The sequence below is a fragment of the Periplaneta americana genome, chromosome 3 (assembly GCF_040183065.1).
Source record: "Periplaneta americana isolate PAMFEO1 chromosome 3, P.americana_PAMFEO1_priV1, whole genome shotgun sequence".
In the NCBI taxonomy this organism is placed as follows: Eukaryota; Metazoa; Arthropoda; class Insecta; order Blattodea; family Blattidae; genus Periplaneta; species Periplaneta americana.
This window is the reverse complement of record NC_091119.1, coordinates 64616999-64638787: the sequence shown is the minus strand read 5'-3', so window position 1 is coordinate 64638787 and position 21789 is coordinate 64616999.

The window sequence follows — 21789 nt, the reverse complement described above, 5'->3', positions numbered from 1 at the left end:
GAGATGGACGGAGAGAGGTGAACCCGACGCCTAACAGCACCAGGGATTGGAAGAAGAAGAAGAAGAAGAAGAAGAAGAAGAAGAAGAAGAAGAAGAAGAAGAAGATTCAAAGCAGGAATAAAACTTTTTTTTTGAGTGGCTGCACAATACCACATTTATTTATACTAATAATAAATCTGTAACCAACATTTTTCTGGTAATTTTCGCTTTTTCAAAAATAATTGGTGTTAACATGTATAAATTAACTAACCATTCTGAAACAAAAAATATTTTTGAAATTGTTCTTATGTCTGTCTTTCTGAATGTTTGTTATCTTTTCACGCGATAATGGCTGAACTGGTTTCTATGAAAAGTGGAATATAAATTTAGTTCTACTTAGATTTTAGGCTACATGGCATTCAAAATGCTTTATTTAAAAGGGGGGTTATGAGGAAGACCTGAATTAAATAAATCGAAATATCTCGCTTATTATTGAATTTTATTAAAAACGTTAAATAACAAAAGTTTCTTTAAAAATTGTTTCCGATAAGTTTTATTTAATGCAAAATTTTGATAGAACTGATATTTAACGAGTTATACGAGTTTTAAAATAATGCATTTTATCAGTGCCGCCTCAGACTAATAGCACAGTCTAGTATATACAGTTACGAAGCTCAATACGTAGTAAATATGCATCCATAGATAGTTGCTAACCACTAGGATCACTAATATCGCATCATTACAGACAATGCAAAATAGTGACGACACAGTCTATTGTTCCTAGCACCCCCACAACTCAAGCTTCGTGACTGTATATAGCCTACTAAACTGTGCTAATAGGCTATAATGAAATGAAAACAAATTATATAGTCAGATGAATATGAATGGTGTAAAAAAAAACAATTATGTAATTATCCGTTAAATAAAAAATAATCTAATGTGGAAAAATAACGTTTTTGTACTATAGTTATACTTGTTTTTTTTTTAAAGATGGGACATGACAGTTAAGTGGCCGAGCTTGGAACTACAGTTTAAGAGACATGATGAGGACCGATAAGCTAATACATTAAATTAGGAATGAGCAGGGTCCGTCTATGCTTATCTACTTAACAAATATTAAATATTAAAATACTTGTCACATTTTATTAGCTAGAACGTTTTCGGCTTGAATAAGCCATCTTCAGAAAATTATGCCTGAGAATACATATAAATGTAGATTGGTACATCGTGTTATGTAGTACAATGTGAACAATGAGCCTTTAGTATAAACAATTGTGAACTCAAATTAATTAAAATATGGTTAAAATAAAAAGCTATGTAAGCTGTGGTCAATAAAATATTAAAATGTTAAAATATAAAATGTTGTCCTGAGTTGCAATTTGCTGAACCATCTGTGACAAAGCTCCAATGGTGTCTTGAATGGAGATAATTCAATATCGTGTGTGTGGTGATGGTATTTCTGTGGTCAATGATGATTGTCTCGTCTGTCCAACGCCACGATACTAACTGTTGTTGTGGGGCGAGGGGTATAGGCTTGTTGCCATGGTAACCATAGCTGAGTGAAACACTAACAGGAGAAAAATTGAGCTCACTTCACCAGCGCAGAACTTAAACATATTGGAGTCTTGTTGCTATGGTAACCATAGCAAGCGAAACAGCCTGCGCTATGTTCTTCTTCAGCGTGGCGTGATTTTTGAACTTACATAAACATAAATATCATAAAATCAGTCGCATGTACAGTAAAAGTAACGTGAATTTTTTAATTTTATTATATTCTATGGTGAAGTTGTGCTTCACTTAGTTCACCTGAAAAGCCACCTCTAGTCACTCACTAGTAGGCCTATCAACTGTTTAAAGCTGCCGATGCTGTGGATTATTGGTTCGGATCCATTATCTTTTTCAAATTTATTTCTCAGTCTCAACCTTATACTATTGCTTGCTTTTACAATAAAATAGGGCTTGAAAAACAATATTTTTTTTTCCTGAGAGAACGTTTACAATTATAATAAAATATTTTAGGCTTAGGCCTATGCTCAATTGATCATTTGATAATAGACATTTATGTTTAACTTTCCTCCCTCATCCATCAGTCAAAAAGATAGGCTACTACAGTATTATAACACGTTATGAAAGTGTCGAAAAGGAAATGAGGTTGTAAATAATCTGTTGTTTAGCAAAGAATACTGTAATTTGCTGAACAGGTAATTCAATCCATTTTGTCAGCATTGAACTTCTGTACGGCACTAGCTGACGTGCTTACATATCTCTACTGTTCGGACTAGTTACATCTCACTTCCTGTAGAAAGTGTATTCATTCGCGGAAAAACAAAGTAAGACAGACCACATATGATGTCAGATAATGGATTGTACATTCTAAAAATAATTGATTATTGATGACGCAATGTCAAACGATTTTCCTGCTTGCAATTTCATTGAATTCACTTATCACATTATTATTATTACTATTATTATTATTATTATTATTATTATTATTATTATTATTATTATTATTATTCATTTAATTGCACTATGGACTGTTGAAAATTAACCAATCCAAAACTTTTACTATTTCCTTCTCACGTAAAACAACCTCCCAAAAATTTAATTATTCTCTTAATAATGCCATAATTGCTAGGAAAGATAGTATTAGGGATCTTGGTGTCTTACTTGATTCTAAATTATATTTCCATCATCATGTGCAATATATTTATACCCATTCATTAACAATGCTTGGTCTAATTAGATCTGTAACTTATTCTTTTTCTATTCCTATGTGTTTATTAATTATATAGGCCTACTATACATTTCTCAGATCCAAGGTTGAATATGCATCTGTTGTATGGAACTCCATTACTTCCACTGACTCAGCTAAGCTAGAGAATATTCAAAGAAAATTTATTTCCTTGTGTTCTTATAGATTTTTACCAAATTCTGATGATCATAAATATGAAGTTACTACAAATATTTTAATTGCTGTAGTTTATTTGCCAGACATCAAGATCTTTATTATTTATTTTTTTGTGAAGTCATTAAGGGTGATATTGATTGTGAATCATTCATAAGCAATATCAATCTTCGTATTCCTGCTAAGGGTTTAAGATTTCATAAAATGTTTTACAATAGGAATTCTAAATCTCTCTCTCGGTCTGCAGATGTATAAAGTATGCTGATTTGCATGGATCTAATTTGATCCATTTAATGTGTAGTATAGCCCCTATATTTTTGGAATTTTGTATCAGTTTAATTTATGTCTTTTGTTTAAATATGTATTATAATATTATTCTCGTTACCTTTTATATCAGTATGTAGTTTATTCATTTATATGATTCCATCCTTTCATTTTCAATTACAATTACTTTTGTCATTATTTTATGTATTTTAGTCATCCATTTTATTCCGTCCATTCAATGTCATTATTGTCGTTAATTGTAATAATTGTCTTTATGTGTAATAATAATTATTTTATGCACTTTTATTGTGATTTTGTCATTATTAATTTTGTCATATTGTAATTATGGTTTATGCTGAACTGTTATTGGCCTCTGACTCTTGTACAGCACAATAAACAATAGTAAATAAAAAATAAAAATAAAATAAATAAGTCATTAAAGATATCCGAATGTAACAATTTACACTATGTGTCAATTAAGACGACACTTTGGTTTTTCTTAAGATATAAACGTCTTAACCCATTAATGCCCAGATAAAAAAGGAATTCATAATCATATAATTTTATAATATATAATTATTATTACACGTTACTGAGTGCAAATACAAAAAAATTACAATTTTGTCTCCTCTGGTATAGTAGATATGACTTGTATGATATAACATACGCTGGGCAGTTACAGTGTCGGTTTTATACAAATACTGGGTGTTCATTTCAAAATGTGTCATGACGTCACTGTTGTGAGTCAACGATTTGAAGCGAGTTTCAGCTTTTATGTCAGAGAAGTTGCCTATATTTAAGGCGTTCAATCTGAACATGAGAACGTGTACGGTATAACTTGAACGTCGTAGCAACAGATGGCGGTCTGTACGGTCTGTGTGCTATCATAACCTCTTTCGAACTGTGTTTTGCTCGAGCAAGTCGTACGCAGGGTATTTGTTATCATCGGCTGCGTACGGCAACATTCCACAATACAAATCAAATGCTCCGTGTCCATGTTGACCGTCGAAGTTAATGTCAACAAATACGTAAGTAATCGTTTTGACTCTCTCCCCATATCCCCGACAGTTAAAAAAAACTCACCTCAGTAGACTACGTGTTTCTAAACAGTTCACATTCCTGACACTACCAGCGTTACCGTACGTATCGGTACGTACTCTTCAAAATGAATGCCGTACTTACTAGGCAACTTTTCTGTCACATAGGTAATTCGCCTTTGCGGAAGTGTAGGAAGATTGAATTCTCTAGGCTCATCGACTAGCCATATGACTGCATACAGCGAGCCATGACACACTTTGAACTGAACACCCAGTACTTAATAAGACTCCACAATGTAAGAAATGAATTTTGAACCAATATTTGAACAATATGTCCATGTCTAATCAGTTTAATTAGTATTTTAGGTACTTAAACAACATTACCTTATTCGGTTTTCTTCATTTTGTATGATATTTTATAAAACAAGTATCAGAATGAAATCAACATTACATTTGTAAATTTTGCACATTTCCCACAGTAGACACGTCTCCGCTGAGTGCTTTGACAGACAACTAGGTGATCGAGTCTATCATAAAGTATTTCATTGAGAACTTGGTTTCTCCCTTTAGGTATTACAGCCTTAGAAATGGTCATCTGTGGTGTTGCAAACAATGACGTTACAATTTGTCTTGTGAATTCTAGGAAAGATATTGTCTTCTGATATTGTCTGTACAGCATCTACAAGTTGATACAGAATCTGATAAGTGGCCAGTACCATTTCTTGGATCGTATTCAAAGTCGATAGAGTCCTCTCAATTTGCCAAACAAGTCCACACCACCCATACACGCATTATACATTTTATAACTTCCGGTTGTTGAACAATGAGCCTAGAGAAACTACATCTGGTGGTGTTGCATTAGTTGCTATAGTGACTTGTCATTCCATTGTGCAGATGTGTCTCTGATGGCATGGCAAGTACCATGTAGAGGATTTTTTCAGATCCTTTAGAGCTGTCTTTTCAATTCTATCAGTTCTTATATTCCAAAGCACATGATATTTACTGCTCAAAATTTTTCCAATAACCCAAAGGAAGTGAAAATAATTGTCATCAGGTAGCAATCCAACATAAAGCAACTCAGTAACAGCATTTTCTAGAGTCACTCTTGGTGCTCGTTCGACTCCCACTGTGTGTACCTATGGTTCGAACTTTATAAGGTACCCTGCAGACGTAATCAAGCACCAAAGCTTATACTCAAATCTGACTGTTTTCCCTCGTATGAATTGCTTCATACGTGATGACCAAAATATGATTCCATTGCTTCGTCAACTGTATGAATTTGGAACAATGTGAACCACGTTCTGGAACATTTCATTTAGACGATTGAAGAGAGGTCTAAGTCTGTATATTTTATCATTTTTGTCAATTGTGTTATTGTCATTGAAATGAAGGAAACGATGAATTGTTTCAAATTTGTTTCTGGTCATACAGTTTGAAACTAGATTGTTATGGCTATCAGGATTAATTTCCCAGTACATTCTTCGGGAAGACAATTTGAGATATTCAGACAAAAGCAAAATGCCAAGGTATTGATATATGTCTTCCATAGATACTATGATATCTGGATAACCTTTCATGACGGCATATTTTACAGTTTCTCGAATTGTATGAGTAATAAACAACAGTAAGCTAAATGCCACCACTGTCTCGAGTAGCCTATTCACTCACCGCTGCGCTGAAGGGGTAATACGTCAGTATTACGTAGTATACACCTTTCTCCCCTTTCCAGGGGTTGCAGATAAAACTCCACTTTTGGACGCCTCTGCTCTAGGCTTATAGTTTGAAGGAAAATTCATCTATAAGAATATACATGAATTGATATCGTTACTGCTCAGTGCATGATATATCATACCATATGCAGAAACTAAAATTGCTATGCTTCTATACAAAGATACATGTACGCCAAATGACCTGAAATATTCATGAATATCTAACAAGTAATATTAGCACTAGTTTCATAATTCATAATATAATTTATACTGAAAATAATTACCTTCATTCCTATCAATGTTTTCTTTTCTTTAAGATCCAAACTTGAAACATCATACCAACAAGAGAAACGAAAACAGAGCATTCTACAATGCCTGAATCTTAACCCACATCCTAGATCATATATGTAACAGATAATTCATCGCTATGTTAAAATCGGCAGCACTTTGAAGAGAACAACCGCCAGGAACGCCACCCATCCACTGTAAACGAACACGAGATGGTAGTACAGTTCCTAATGCAATTCAAATGGGAATTATGACGTGACTCCTCAGGAAACAGCTAGATGGGAGCGTAGTAAACCTGACAAAAGTTGTTAACCTCAAAGCCTATAAGGCCGACCTATCTGGGTATATATCCATGTAATGCCTACATGAAAAAAATTGTTAAATTAAATTCAAAGAAAAATGTATGAAAAAATATTTCCCACCGCGTATTTTTAATCATACACTGGGTATTAATGGGTTAATGCTATTAGTGAAATGTGGTGATGTAATTACTAGAGCTCTTTGCTTTAAGTCGCTGGTTCTTCTTGGATACTTTTTTCTCAAGATTAGAGTTTTGCTACCATTTATTGAAGATCGATGGTTTTTGGAAGAAAGATATATACTGCTCAAAAAAATTAGCAGAACAAGATTTTAAATTATTCATTGAACAGTCAAGACGTAGAATGTTGTCCTTAGTACAGCATGAACTTCAGACACTATATTTTATAACAAATTACTTTTCATGGCCATTTACAACCAAGTTGTGGTCAACAATGATCATCTTACTCGATACTGCACAAAACAAAGTGAGAAGAAATCTGTTTCTTTATGCTAACAATCATGAGTCCTCACGATCTCTACATGGACTTAGTATCACGTGTGGCCTCCATCAGCATGAATTACTGCCTGGCATCTACTAGACATGCTTCTCACAAGCTGCCGAATGTTGACTTGGGTATATTCATCCTTTCTTCATTAAGTGCCATTACAAGCTCTTCCAGTGACAGGATTGAAATACAGCTGCTGTCTAGTAGTGAAAGTGCACTGAAAGTGATAACTCGTATCAAAGCCAGAGATGGTTAAAGCGGGTTGAATTTCCAAACAAAGTATTAATGGGTCATTCTACTTAAAAAAAAAGTGCCTTTTCTAGTGCTAGTCAGTGGCGGCTGATTGACTAAGGCAAGTGAGGCCCGGCCTCAGTCACTTGGCTTAACTGAAATCAAATTTTGTATTTTTATATAATGTATTAGTTATTTGAATGAAGCATATATCGCTGTAGAAGCATTTGAAAACTTTGTGATGTATATAGACCTGTTTTGCAGTAAAATTTGTTCCTGAGGCCAGGATTGCTCGTCCTGGGTCTGGCTTGTGATGTACATGGACCTGTTTTGCAGTAAAATCTGTTCCTGAGGCCAGGATCGCTCGTGCCGGGTCTGGCTTATGCATTTCCTGTCTTTTCGCGGGCTTTGAGTTTGCGCTTAAAACGTTGTAGCTGAGGCACAATTCGTCAGGGCTCGTGGCCTGGTCAGGTTTCACTTCTCCCATCCATGGGCCGGCCTCAAGGGTAGAGTGGGGTGGGAATAGCAATGGTGACTTGTCTTCCTAAATAGGCCATAAATAACAAAATTCCAGCTCTTTGGCAGGTAGAGACCCACTCTATTCTCTCCCCTTATGTCTTGGTTTATGACTTAAGCAAGGGTGTTGTACTTCGTAGTACAGTAGTGAATCTGGGCCAATGTTTTTATATATATCGGGAAAATATAAACAGAAACAAATGAGAGAAATAATGCTGGTGCAGTTAATTCATTGTTAGAGTGTCCTTTTTCGAGAAGAAATAATACTAAAAGAAAGGAAGTTTTAAATAAAGAGAGAGACTACCGAGATACCTACGACATCCGCGACAATTTTTCTGACAGATAATCTTAAAACGCGAGTTTCTATTGCATCCTGGTATGGGCAACATAAATTAAGTGGTAATGTGGTGCAATAAATAAATTTCTAAATTATAGACATCAGCTCAAAGAATTTTGAGTGACCACAAGGGTCCTGAATATAATAAACATGTACAATATAATGTGATGTGATACATTAAAGAAAAAAGAAAGTTAATTGTTGAAGGCAAATATAAGTTGATTAATTGAAATAGAGATGATGATGTAATATTTGAAGAGAATCCTTGGCCTTGTTTATTGCTGTCAAAGGAAAAAAATAAAAAGAAAAGAAAGAAAGGGGAATTTCAACACAATATAGGTTGCTTCTTCACACTGAAACAAACACTGAAACTCACAGCATAACAGCTTATTTGGTGAGTGAAATTTTATTTTATTAATATAGTAATAATAAACTAATAATAATAATAATAATAATAATAATAATAATAATAATAATAACAATAATAATAATACAGTAATGATATTAATAATATAATAACAATAATAATTAATATCATTTTCGATCACCGGCCGCTACTGGTACTAGTACATATTATTTAAGGAGTATAATATGATATATACACCGTGTTCCGCTTATAAGTATAATAAAAGAAATAGTTATAATTTCATAACAATGCATGCAAATGGGTTAAGATTGGTACCATTGTAAAGAGGAAATTGGGAAGTTTTAATCCATTGTTGTTACTTATTTTTAGAAGACTCACGCATGCGCAGATCATTAAATAAGAGAATTCGTATCGTATCTTTAGTCAGTCAGCATGTGGACGCCACAGCAGAAAGCCTTTTGTGTGCTGTCATTAGCAGAACATAGATCCATAATTCGTGTACAGCGCTTGTTTCGCCGTCAGTACAATCTTAGACCGAGGGAAGCTGTACCGACGTACGTCTCAATAATGAAATGGGATAGGCAGCTCAGAGAAACAGGAAGTTTGTTGTCTAATGCAGGTAAACATTCCAAGCGTAAAGTGTCTGACGAAAATGTCGAACGCATTCGCGAGGCATTTCAGAGAAGCCCGCGGAAATCCATTCGACAGGCTAGTGTGCAGTTGAACATCCCACCAACAACAGTGCATACAGTGCTCCATAAAAGATTGCGTTTGCGAGCGTACAAGCTGCAACTTCATCAGATGATTACGCCGAATGATAAACTGGAACGAAAACGCTTTGCAGAAACAATGTTGGATAAAGTGGACGATGACGACACATTTCTAACTCGAGTCTGTTTCTCAGATGAGGCAACCTTCCACGTCAGTGGAAAAGTAAACCGACACAATTGTCGCATCTGGGGGTCGGAAAATCCAAGTGTCGTAATTGAACACCAACGGGATTCCCCTAAATGGAATGTTTGGTGTGGGATCATGCGTGACAGAATCATTGGTCCCTATTTCTTTGCTGAAAAGACAGTCACTGCAAAAACGTACCTGGATATGTTGCAACTGTATGCTGTGCCACAACTCCCAGATGGAGCAATTTTCCAGCAAGATGGGGCTCCACCACACTTTGCCAACATGGTTCGCACATTCTTAGACGAACAATTCCCTGCAAGATGGATCGGAAGAGGATCACCGTACATCACATGGCCTGCCAGATCACCAGATCTAACACCACCTGATTTTTTCCTGTGGGGGTTTGTTAAGGACCAGGTCTACAGGACGCCAGTACGTGATTTGGCAGACTTACAAGAAAGAATTTATGCTGCTGTCAACAATGTTACACCACAGATGCTTCATAACACTTGGGTCGAGGTTGAATACCGGTTGGATATTTCCCGTGCCACCAATGGAAGCCATGTTGAGGTTTATGGAACATAAGGTAACAAAAATTCCCAGTTTTCATTCTTTGTAGCAGTTGGTTTCAACTATATACTTGTATTAATTCAGAAGTTATAGCTATTTCTTTTGTTATACTTATAAGCGGAACACTCTGTATTTCGTCACAGCATTTCTTACATGTAATGGTGGACCTCATGTTTTTATGTATACAGTGCCACCATTAACAATCATTACAAACAACGCTTCTTTGCAATACACTTTATTATACCTACCCTATTCCCACTAGCTATCAGTGGCGTAGCATGAAATTTTCAGCAGGGGAAGCTAACTCAAATTGTCTTCCATGTACATATGAGATAACGTATTGAAAAAATGTAGTCTTAAAATAAATAGTAGTCAATGTCAAGTCAGCAGTCCGAAGATTGGTTGGAACCTCGTAAGTAACACCAATAAGGCATCACCTCGAATGGTACGTAGTAAATTACGAGTTCATGGTTTACACATAGACATGTATACCTATAATTTAACACTAGCTCACTCTCTGTCATATTTAGAGAAATCACAATATTAACGGTCAATAAATACAGTATTAGTAATTACGTAAGTATGCGTCTGTCTTGGTTGTGTCCTTCATTGACAGCAAGGGGGTCGGTCGTTTCTTTTTTAAATCACACTTTTGTTCATAAGTCTTGATAATGGAATTGCCCTAAAAATGCAAGTGAATTAGTGTCAGCAACAGTTATTTCACCCATTATTCATTATATCAGCCACAATGCACACTAAAACTTCAACTAAACACAACTCACGAAAGGGATAACTCGGAAACTAAATTATTTTCAATGTTAAAGCCAGCTTCTTGCGAGCCTTGCGACCAGGGTAGTTTTGATAGAAAGAGATGGAAAATGTGCGGGGTGGGTTACACAGAAGAATGAGGGGATTGGAAGCTGGTGTGTGCAGGCTTTATGTTTACTGCTGCATCATAAATCATCCTGAGCTGCCGCATCACAATATTTAACGCGTAAATATAAATTGTATTAAAATTAATAAATAATTTTGTTCATAAACTGCAGGTTTGTTATGAAATATTATTAACTGGGGAAGCTGAGCTTTTTAGCTTACATTGACGCTACACCACTGCTCTCCTCTTACTATTCAGACCACCGTCTATTTAATTCTTATCCTACCTTTCTTATCCTTATATTACCGGTTCTTCTGTATGGTTGTGAAACTTGGACTCTCACTCTGAGAGAGAAACATAGGTTAAGGGTGTTTGAGAATAAGGTGCTTAGGAAAATATTTGGGGCTAAGCGGGATGAAGTTACAGGAGAATGGAGAAAGTTACACAACGCAGAACTGCACGCATTGTATTCTTCACCTGACATAATTAGGAACATTAAATCCAGACGTTTGAGATGGGCAGGGCATGTAGCACTTATGGGCGAATCCAGAAATGCATATAGAGTGTTAGTTGGGAGACCGGAGGGAAAAAGACCTTTAGGGAGGCCGAGACGTAGATGGGAAGATAATATTAAAATGGATTTGAGGGAGGTGGGATATGATGATAGAGACTGGATTAATCTTGCACAGGATAGGGACCAATGGCGGGCTTATGTGAGGGCGGCAATGAACCTTCGGGTTCCTTAAAAGCCATTTGTAAGTAAGTAAGTAACCTTTCTTTTGCTATTCATTATCTATTCACTAGTTCACATATACCTGTTTACACCAGTTCACTTATATAGTTGATTTGTTATTCAGTTTGCTATTTACTACAACAACTTATGTGCACCATCAATAATTCCTACTATTCACACCTTCATTACTCTGATGTCTTGATATTAATCTAATTCAGTACCACTAGATAGTTCCTACTACTCTTTTCTTGATCTTTTACTAGTTCAGTAATATTGGTCACTCATTACTCTAAAAATACTATTCGCTAGATATTTTTCTCTTCCCTTAGTAAAACAGATCGTGATCAGCACTTATCTCTACCTCCTTCACTGACCACTCTCCTCAACCTCTTCGTGGCTTGCACTTTCTTCACTCGCTTGTCTTCTGTATCGCTATAATATCTCGATTCCTCCAACATATTTTTCACCACTTCTCGTTATCCCATCAACTTACTTAACTTTGGAGTTAATTTCTCGCATTTTTTTTTACTATCATGTTTCTCACATTTTCCATATCCCCAATAGTCACTGGATTTGAATCTTCTAAATTTCTCTCTTCAATCCCACCCTTATTACTCTCACTACCTCCCCTATTTTCACTTCTCGATTTTTTTTATTCACCAACCATCTTCTTCCTCATTACCACGCTCCTTGTGTCGTTCATTCCTCTCCATGTCGAGTCATCATGTTTATATTTCCTTATTCGTCATTACGCAGGTTCTTAACCTGATACTATCTCCTGTTGCCATGTGGTGACCTTCGACTATATGATGTTCTGTCCTTGCAGTTGGGATGATTTTTTTCCACCTTTCCTGTTCTTTCCCTTGGTTTATGTGGTTATCCTCGAAAGTCGACTGACTTACTAATTCTTCCCTCAGCAAAACTGACCTTTTCTCCATTGTAATCTGTCTGCTGTTCAAGTTCGTTCTTCCCTTCATTGATTGTAATCCAAATTCAGGGTACTATTCGTTCTTTAAGCAAAACTCCAGATCATAAAATTTACCATTCACTTTCAGCTTAGCATCGTGCATTTTAGCAAAATGTCCTTATGACTTTGTCGCTTTCACATAAGGTGGCAGCGGCTTTCTTCTATTTCTGACTTCAATTGAGGACCTGGATACAATAACAGCCTAAGTCTACTCAAGCTGTTATTGCATAAGCATCGTTTTCAAAATCCTTAAACCTTCTGCTCTCTGATAAACTTCTTCTTAATTCCATATGCAACTCCTAGAGATCAGGAGCTTACAGAAATGGTTGCCATGTGCTATGCACTTAATGCACGGAACAAAATCGATATCTCAGCTATTATCGCCGTGGCCTCATGCTTAACATGTCGGCTTCATACAATAACGTGCGGTGTGCTTTTAAAACATAATTTTGCCGACCGATTGTTGCTCTGTAGGTTTCACTCTAGGCGTCATGTTGTCACGTCTACTTCCTCGATGAGAATAAGCACTAGTTTGTTTTATTGTTAAATGGCTATTATTATTATTATTATTATTATTATTTCATATACGAGTACATTGACATTCTTAACTCTTTATAATAATTTTTAATCACATACCTTAATGTTCGTCCTCAGCACAAGACATTGCAACCTCGGTTTTAGTCCACGTGGATTAGACAAGTAGGTGTCATTTAATAATGGAAGCAGCTTATTGGTTGCAATATTGAAACTGAGGCGAGTGATTGGAGTGGCGACATAAGAAATTGAAAACAATAATAGGCTACAATTAAATTTTAAAGACCTGCTGAATGTTATGCACGAGATTGCTCAAAGACCTGCCAAATGTTAACCATGAGAGCATGGCGATAATACAGTGTAATTAGTACAAAATGGCGCTTACTAGTGAGACATGTGCGAGAACATTGCATAAAAGTGATGAGGGAAATAAAACCGTTGAACTGAATCATAATCATGTTAATTCAAAGAATCATCCAAGCCTGTTTTCCAATCACAGTGCATTCATGTTCATCTAATAAATTAGTCAAAACTTGTATTTAAATAATATTTGTGCATTCCATGCAATAACAGCGTATGTTAAGAAAACTATATATCCTTGCCTTATCCGATTGTTAATAACAATCTATGTAACTTTTAACGTCACACTAGTTTTTATTGTTCAGTTACTCAAATTTAAAACTTTGTCTTTCAATTTCTCAAAATAACTTAAATCTACTTACGCTTTGATTGTAACTAAGTCCTCAATTGGCATATTCACTTCTATTCTCACTCCTGAACCATTAAACTTTCTTCTGTTATAATGACGTCATTCTTGTATTTTTAAGTTCATAAGGATAAGCCTATATTTAAGAAGTATATAAAAATTGTTCCTTCATTGGTTCAAAATAGCTATACAAACTAAGAAAGACATGTGTTAACATTAAGCATTATATCATGCAGTTTCATTTCTTTGGCAGTGGAGATATGTAAACCTATACCTCCATTACACGTCACATGCATTTCCTCAAAAGCCTTACTGATTATTGTTTGAACTTAAGAGTCACGAGACAAAGTTAGCTTGAAATCCAAAAATTCATATTTAAAATATATCATAAACTTTCCCTGTATCTTCCGTTTTAAAATATATGCATACATAAATTCCCACCACATGACAAAATTTCACGAAATAGTTGAAGAAGTAAAAAGAGAAGGCATTTTGCTTTCATTACTCTTATTCTTGGAGAAAAATAATGTACATAAACAGCATTATTTGATCAGTCTCTTCAGGATTGTTAAGACGACCCTAATTGATATGTATCCACCATTCTCAACTCAGAAAGGGTAAATAACATTGAAAATCGCATATTAACTTACTGATTCCAATTTAAGGGTCTTTTATACGAACTTTCATAGCCAAACCTCAAAATAAGCATGGCAAACAAGAAAAAATGTTTGCGATCTGTATATTTCCATTAAAATGACATTATTACGGAGGAAACATATGTGGGGGTGAAGGATGCCAAAAGGTTTTACTTAAATTATGAACCACAATAGTTGAATACGTTTGATTTTTTGAAATATAAATTCTTAATTATCAGTAACATTCTTTTATTTACACTGTAGGGTTATTTATATAGTTAATACTCTATCTTGCCATTGAATCTCAAACCCTTTCAATTATCATTTTCGCTTCTGCTTTGGTTAAGCAAGTAGAAGAAACAAAGAAACAAAAGAAAGGACAGTGGTTGAAAGAGGAGAAGAAATCTCAAGGGCTTGACCAATTGAAGAATGTGATCCCAAAACTCACTCAGTCCATTTTTATTATTTGTACATATATTATGATTTTTCTTTATTTTATTTTTTTAAGATTTCTATCATATTTTAAGCTTCTTTTCTTCCAAAACAACACCAATCCTTGTCTAAAAGTTTGTGTTATTGTGTATATCACTTGAAAACAAGCTCAGTCCACAGATCGGTGGGTAAAAAGCTATTAGTCAAATCATTTCATAAAAATGGACTGAACACGTTTTGAATTGTTTTGAATAATAGTTTGCAAGGCCAAGATGTTAACATTATAACAGCCAGAGATAAAATTACCGGGTTTACAAAGAAACTTGATTTCTGGCCAATACCATTTGACAAAAATATATTTGATTAATTCCAGTGTATTAAAGAGCTCATGGAAAATTTCGCTACATATGATAGGCAAATACTGTACCTTTGTGGACATGCAACCAAGTTTCTACAATTCTAATCAACAACTTTTTGAGTATATTCTGGAAGAAACTCAAAACAATTACCACTATCACAAAAGATGATGAATCCGTTTTTAGGCAATTGCGTTCAACTGGTTGAAATTCCGAAAAACTATAAAGAAAAATTTCATTTAAATCGATGGCTCAGAACGAGACTGTTACAACTCAAAAATAGAGATTTTTCAGTAGAGCCATTTAAAGTTTTCCATTGTAGATGGTAAATCAGAGAATCATGACACAACAATGAAAATTGGTATGTATAATCATTATTGTTATAGAAGTTTATTAAAATATTAATTTTGTCGTTTCAGATATAACTGTATTCCATAATATATTATTACTTGCAACAGGTTTTTCCTTACATCACTGTGTAATAAATTTAGATAATACAATGGAAAAATATGCAAAATGTAGATTTAGAAACACAAAATGATATTGGTAGACACTTGGATGACTACAACAATAAAAGAAATAAACTGCATCGTGTAGCCTAGCTGCCTCATGAGTGATGCCTTATTGGTGTGACTTAGGCCTATGAGGTTCAAACCTGTCTTCGGACAGTCAACCAAACATCAACATGTAGTGAGAAAAAAACATGTTTGGTTGTTATTCAAATGTAGCATTATTTTCTTCAACACCATTGGAAACTTTCAAACTTTTACACAGATCAAGCAAATTTTCCCCCCACATCTATCCCTGGAGGCGAAGAAAATACTGGCTTTGGTATTGCTAGAGAAGACTTGTGCTTCCGTATTTGCTGACTACTTATTTTTTCGAAATCATCTTGTTCACAGGAGTGCTTATAGAAGATGGCGAAAGGATTCTGTTTTCTGACCTCCATGATCTGGTGTATCTAGTTCATTGACTTTGTATATACTGCCTTTTTTCTTGGGCAATTTCAGTACTGGTACCCATTGCGCTGGCAGTAATATAGGTCCTTCTTTAAGAACTCCTTTTTCCCCCTCGTTCAATAGTAGAATGCATACAGTCATTCTCATTTTAGGTATGACTTGTGATGCCCAAAATTTCTGTGTTATGACATTAACACAGGTTAATTATGCAGTAATGAGGCAATGAATTTATTCTTGTTTTGCCCAACATAATTGTCTGAAAACGTAATTACCTGGTTTGTTACTGTGTTGGGCAAAGAAATAAGAAATTGTAGAGGCATGTGTGAATCTCATTTGAACCTCTTTTGACCAAGCCCTCATGCCAAAAATAATAATGGCCCTGGCTGTTTGCGATGTCATATTGTGAGATGGTAACAGGACAGTTTTCTTTTATAATATTAAGAGGAACACTCATCACAAGGTGAAGGAAGAACTGCCTGAAGATCAAAACAGCACACAACTTTGCTTGTATCCTGTTTTCTGATTCAATATCTTTAGTCTTTGCAGCCCTTGATGTTGCTTCTTCTTTTATATGTCTATTATAACTTTCTTGTAGTTAATTTCTCTGTTTCTGTATTATTCTTACATGCAGTATATACACAACATTGATCTTTCTTAGGGATATAAAATGAAATATTATGTGAATTAAATATTGATGTATAAGAACATTCACGATGATTAATGTTTCAATACTACGTCGATGGTAAAGACAAAATTAATAATAACATTGTTTTTAAACAATGCAGTGAACATTATGCTATCATTATTGTATGAACTTATTATCAGATGTGCCAAATTTAAGCTCGAAGAATGGATATTTTCAATGTGAAAGTGTTACAAGTCAAAATGGAACATTGCTTTCAGCAGCAATGTTTGCAGTTGAGAATGGAAAACACTTTCAAATTGAAAAAAAAAAGACTAAATAGCATAATTTTAAAACTGTTATATGTGCATTTATGTCCCACTAGGAAATTTTTAGAGGTGTCACACTTTCACATAGCATAGATCTCAATTCAAGTGTTCAAATGATGGTAATAACTCAAAAAGTGAATTTTGTGAGTTGTAACAGTCTCGTTCTGAGCCAGCGAAATATGTACCTAGAAATGGAATGTTTAATTACACTTTTTTCGCAGAGCGTAGACCAATTTTGGATCAAAAGAATGCAAGAATACCTCGAGCTTGCAAAATTACACGTTTCTTAAATTTTTAAATATTTGCAACCTTGTATTTATGCAAAATGAGTTTTTCGTCTATGTTCATAATCAAAATAAATGTGAGACATTTCCTTGAACTTTAAAATATCACTGTGTACGTATGGAATGCTGAGTCCAGATTTGAGAAGCTACAATGCAATCGGATAGTCCCTCCGCAGCTCCATTAATTCTAGTAGAAAGTTGGCACTCCCCTCGGTTTGACAACCTCACACCTCCAGTTCATCATATGCTTAGCGGCCAGTGCTGCCACTTGAATTCTCGGCTACAAGAGCACTGCAGAGAGACTTCTTGATCGCACTGTACTTTCTAAAAACAGGCATATTAATCGCATTATTTTTACTTTATAACGGAATTGAATTTAACTGAGGGGGCACTGTGGCCCAGCACTGCGACCTGTTAAGATCTACGGCGCTGACCCTCTGGTGACGCATTCCCAAACCCACACCAGCTCACCACACTAAGATTCTCTGTGTATCCAGGTTTCGAGCAGGCAACCCAACTCATCCCTAGGCCAGCACCCACCATGCATTGCCTGGTGGTGTTCGGGGAATGCTACAAAATAACAAAATGATGCAAATGTCTAATTTGGGGAAAATCAGGAGAACCCCGGGAAAAACCCCCAACTGCGATCTTGTCTGCCACAAGTGTCACAGTCTGAAGGTCTGACCATTCAGCCATCGCAGAGGTTACTTTATAATTACTGAAACATTTTTCATTTTAAATTTTATTGTGAGCTATTCTGTGTAGCAAGACAAACCCAAAATATTGGGTCAAACCAATAAATTAATATTGTTTATGTTAACAGGATTAAAAATTAATTCTGACAAAACTAAATACATGAATATATATCACGTACCTCAAATAATAGAGGGTCACTTATAGTAGATGATTGGGAGTTTCAAAAAGTTACTGAATTTAAATACTTAGGAAGTATAATTAATGAAACAGACTTATTTGGAAAATAAATTAAACATAGACTCGTTACGGCAAGTAAGTGTTATTACCCCCTTCATAAATTGCGTAGTTCCAAACTCCTTTCTCGATTATCAAAATTAAGATGCTCTAAAACTATAATCCTACCAACTTTCCTATATTGCTGTGAAACTTGGATTAAAAAAAAAAAAAAACATTTTTACTTTCGAGAAAAAAACCTTGAGGAAGTTTTTTTTGTCTCATTCAAGAAAATAAGACATGGAGAATTTTGAACAAGGAACTAAGGGATATTTATAAAGATCCAGACATAATAGCCTTAATAAAAAGTCGAAGACTACATTGGCTTGGACATGTTCTACGGCGTGATGAAGACTCTCTTCTACGAAAAGCTTTCAACTATTCTCCAAGATGTACAAGACTTCTTGGTAGGCCTTGTCTCCGTTGGCAGGACCAAGTATATGATAATCTTTCTACAGTGGGAGGACAACAAGAAGATGCAGAGAACAGAGACAAATGGCGATATATCGTGAATGAGGCTAAAAACCTCTTAGGTTTTGAAATGCCCTAAATTGATTGATTGTTTATGTTCCTAAATACAAAATAAATGTTAATAAGAAACTTTTTGACTTATTTTGTAAATCATCTTGCAACCCATCTCAATCCCTTACACAACTTCCTTACTAGTTTTGAAACATCACCGTTATTAATTACTTGCAGTAAGATATTCAGTTACATTGACATACTTTTCAGTCCAAATACAGTACAGTATAGCTGTGAAAAAATTACAGAAACAAAAGACATATCCAAAATCTATCGTCCAAACAGGAAGGGATCTCTCGGTCATCCAAAGAAGTGCTGGACTGAAAATTCAACTGAGAGATCGTAATACGCCATATGGCCTAATACTTGAAGGGAAGAAGAAGAAGAACTCCACGTAAACATCATCGCACAGAACAAAACCCTGAAGTTCCAAGAAAAGCCCTTTCCAATAAGATAATTGATACAATAGTTTTTCAAATTGATGAAAGCTTTAGTTTTATGCACAACTAGAACTTTGTGACTTTGTTGGAATATAGGGAATATAGGGTGAGCTTTCCTGCTACTATTTAACATGTTCAAAGAAATAAACTCAGACACGCTAAATTTTATCAGGCTAACAAACTCACTGTCCTCTACTCTTATAATGAATTTCATGGAAAATATCTGTACCATCTAGTTAATACACACAAGAAAAAGAAGCATTACCAGAAGTCTGCAAGCTTGGATTACTTATTGTTTCTATTCACAGCACCATAACTTCTACAGAGCAAACATTCTCTGCACTTAGAAGAATAAAAACATATCAATGACCAAATCTAGGCTGACCAGATGTCCCCGATTTCCAGGGACAGTCCCCGGTTTTGAGTTGCTGTCCCCTGGGAACAAATGTCCCTGTTTTTGTCCCCAGAAATTAATTTTGTCTCCAGAAGTTTTGATTTTGTTTCAGTAACATTTTACACGTAAAATATTTCAGTATCATGATGGAACTGCTGCAATTCATGCACATTTCTGAACGGTTCTCAGTACGAGACAGAAGAACCAACAAGCACAGTATGAGATACTCTGCACTCTTTGAGAAGAACATAGCATCTTTGTCTTCATTAGTGCACGGAAGTTTTAGAACTGCTACAGTGTCAATTTTTTTAGTTGAAAAATTGTGACAAACCACACCAACAGGTGAAAAGTGGTATGTTTTTTTTTTCAACATTTAAAAACAATTCCATTTGAAAATCTTCTCAAAATAGTGTCATTAATCATGTGTCTTTCAGTCAGTCATTCATCATTTGAAAGATTTCTCCACAATGAACTCAATCTGGACTGATGAAAATTCAAGAATGAAAGTTGAAACAGTTAAAGCTTTGTTACAAGTGAAAAACTTTCATTTCTCATGTGAAGAACTTAGAGTGAAGCTGTTATGGGAATGAACAGATCCTTAAAAAGATACATTCTTCAGACAGGTACTTGTAAAATGTGTATGTTAAGAGTTCAGTGTGTACAATATTATGTGAAAGACTTCCATGCACACGTCAGAACTGAAATTGAATTCTTAGTGACTATAATTATGTATATGCATTTAATTAAAACAGTTAAGATACTCTACAAATTTAGTGTGCGAAGTACTATCATTATATCATTATATTTTATGCACCATTTCAATGGAGAGTGACTAGGTAAGTGTTTGTGGTTTTTCTTGAAATTGCTGATGTTTCCTGCTGCACCATAAAAAATCTGGACAGCCTATGACCAATACAAAGTCAAGGTCTTACAGGTTCAGCATTTGTATCCACTCAAAAGAGACTACTACATACATTGATACAATTTCTCACATTTTATGAAGATTTAATCAACAAGTGGGGGAGGGGGGGCAAAGGCTAATTGGGATTTCCCAGTCTCTGATCAGGTAAAAAAACCCTGATAGAACTGATATTTAACCCTTGCGGTGAATTTCGGTGAAGTCTGGAGGGCTTAATCAGTCAAATCCATTCTTCTCACCACCACGCTGGGGCCCCCTGGGAGTGGTGTGTGGAAAGCAACAGGACGCTACTGCATTTATCTTTCCCAAGAAAAAGTGCAAACATGACAAGATGAGTTACTTGAGAGACAGCAATAGACCATGCTCTTTAGGTGGGTGAAGGCCCATGTCAGAATACTGAGAAATGAAATGACTGACCGTCTTGCTAAATAAGCCACCACAGAAGATGAATGGGAAGTAGCTTATAATAAAATACCAAGAGATATAATATTAATAGAAGAGAAAGAAAAGAGCTTAAAAAAATGGCAAGAACAGTGGACTATCTCAACTAAAGGCTCAATAACGAAATCATTTTTCCCCATCAGTTAAAGACAGGTTGAAGATAAAATTACCTATCAGAGCCGAATTTACTTCTATTGTGACAGGTCATGGCTTCACAAGATCGTACCTTCACAGGTTCAAGATTATTCCAACACCAACGTGCCCTTGCAGACTACAAGAACAGACAGTCAACTATATAACACTAAGATGTGCCCAACTGGAAAATGAAAGAAGAATTCTACGAGCTAATATAATATGCACAGGTCAAACTTGGCCTCCACCATTTGATCAATTCACAAAAACATACCTAAAAAGCTTAAAAAATTTGTAAAATCTATACAATTTGGCAAAATATAATAATAATCAAAATTAGAAATAATACTAACAATGATTGTAACCTAAAATAAAGAAGTCTAATTAGACAACAACTTAATCTATAAGAATTGCAAGATCTTAATCAAAATTGTAAATATGTTGTGAAGTCCCATGTCATAAATTATGTAACCAATTCTAATATTTTATGTGAAGCATGTAATATCACTCCAATGTAATGGAACATGCTGATATATATTTATTTAAAAAATGGCACAACGAGTGGGGTGTACTATAAGCAATATCATGAGCTGCTGTCTGGAAGTCAAAAGGAGGATAGCAATGGCCAAGGA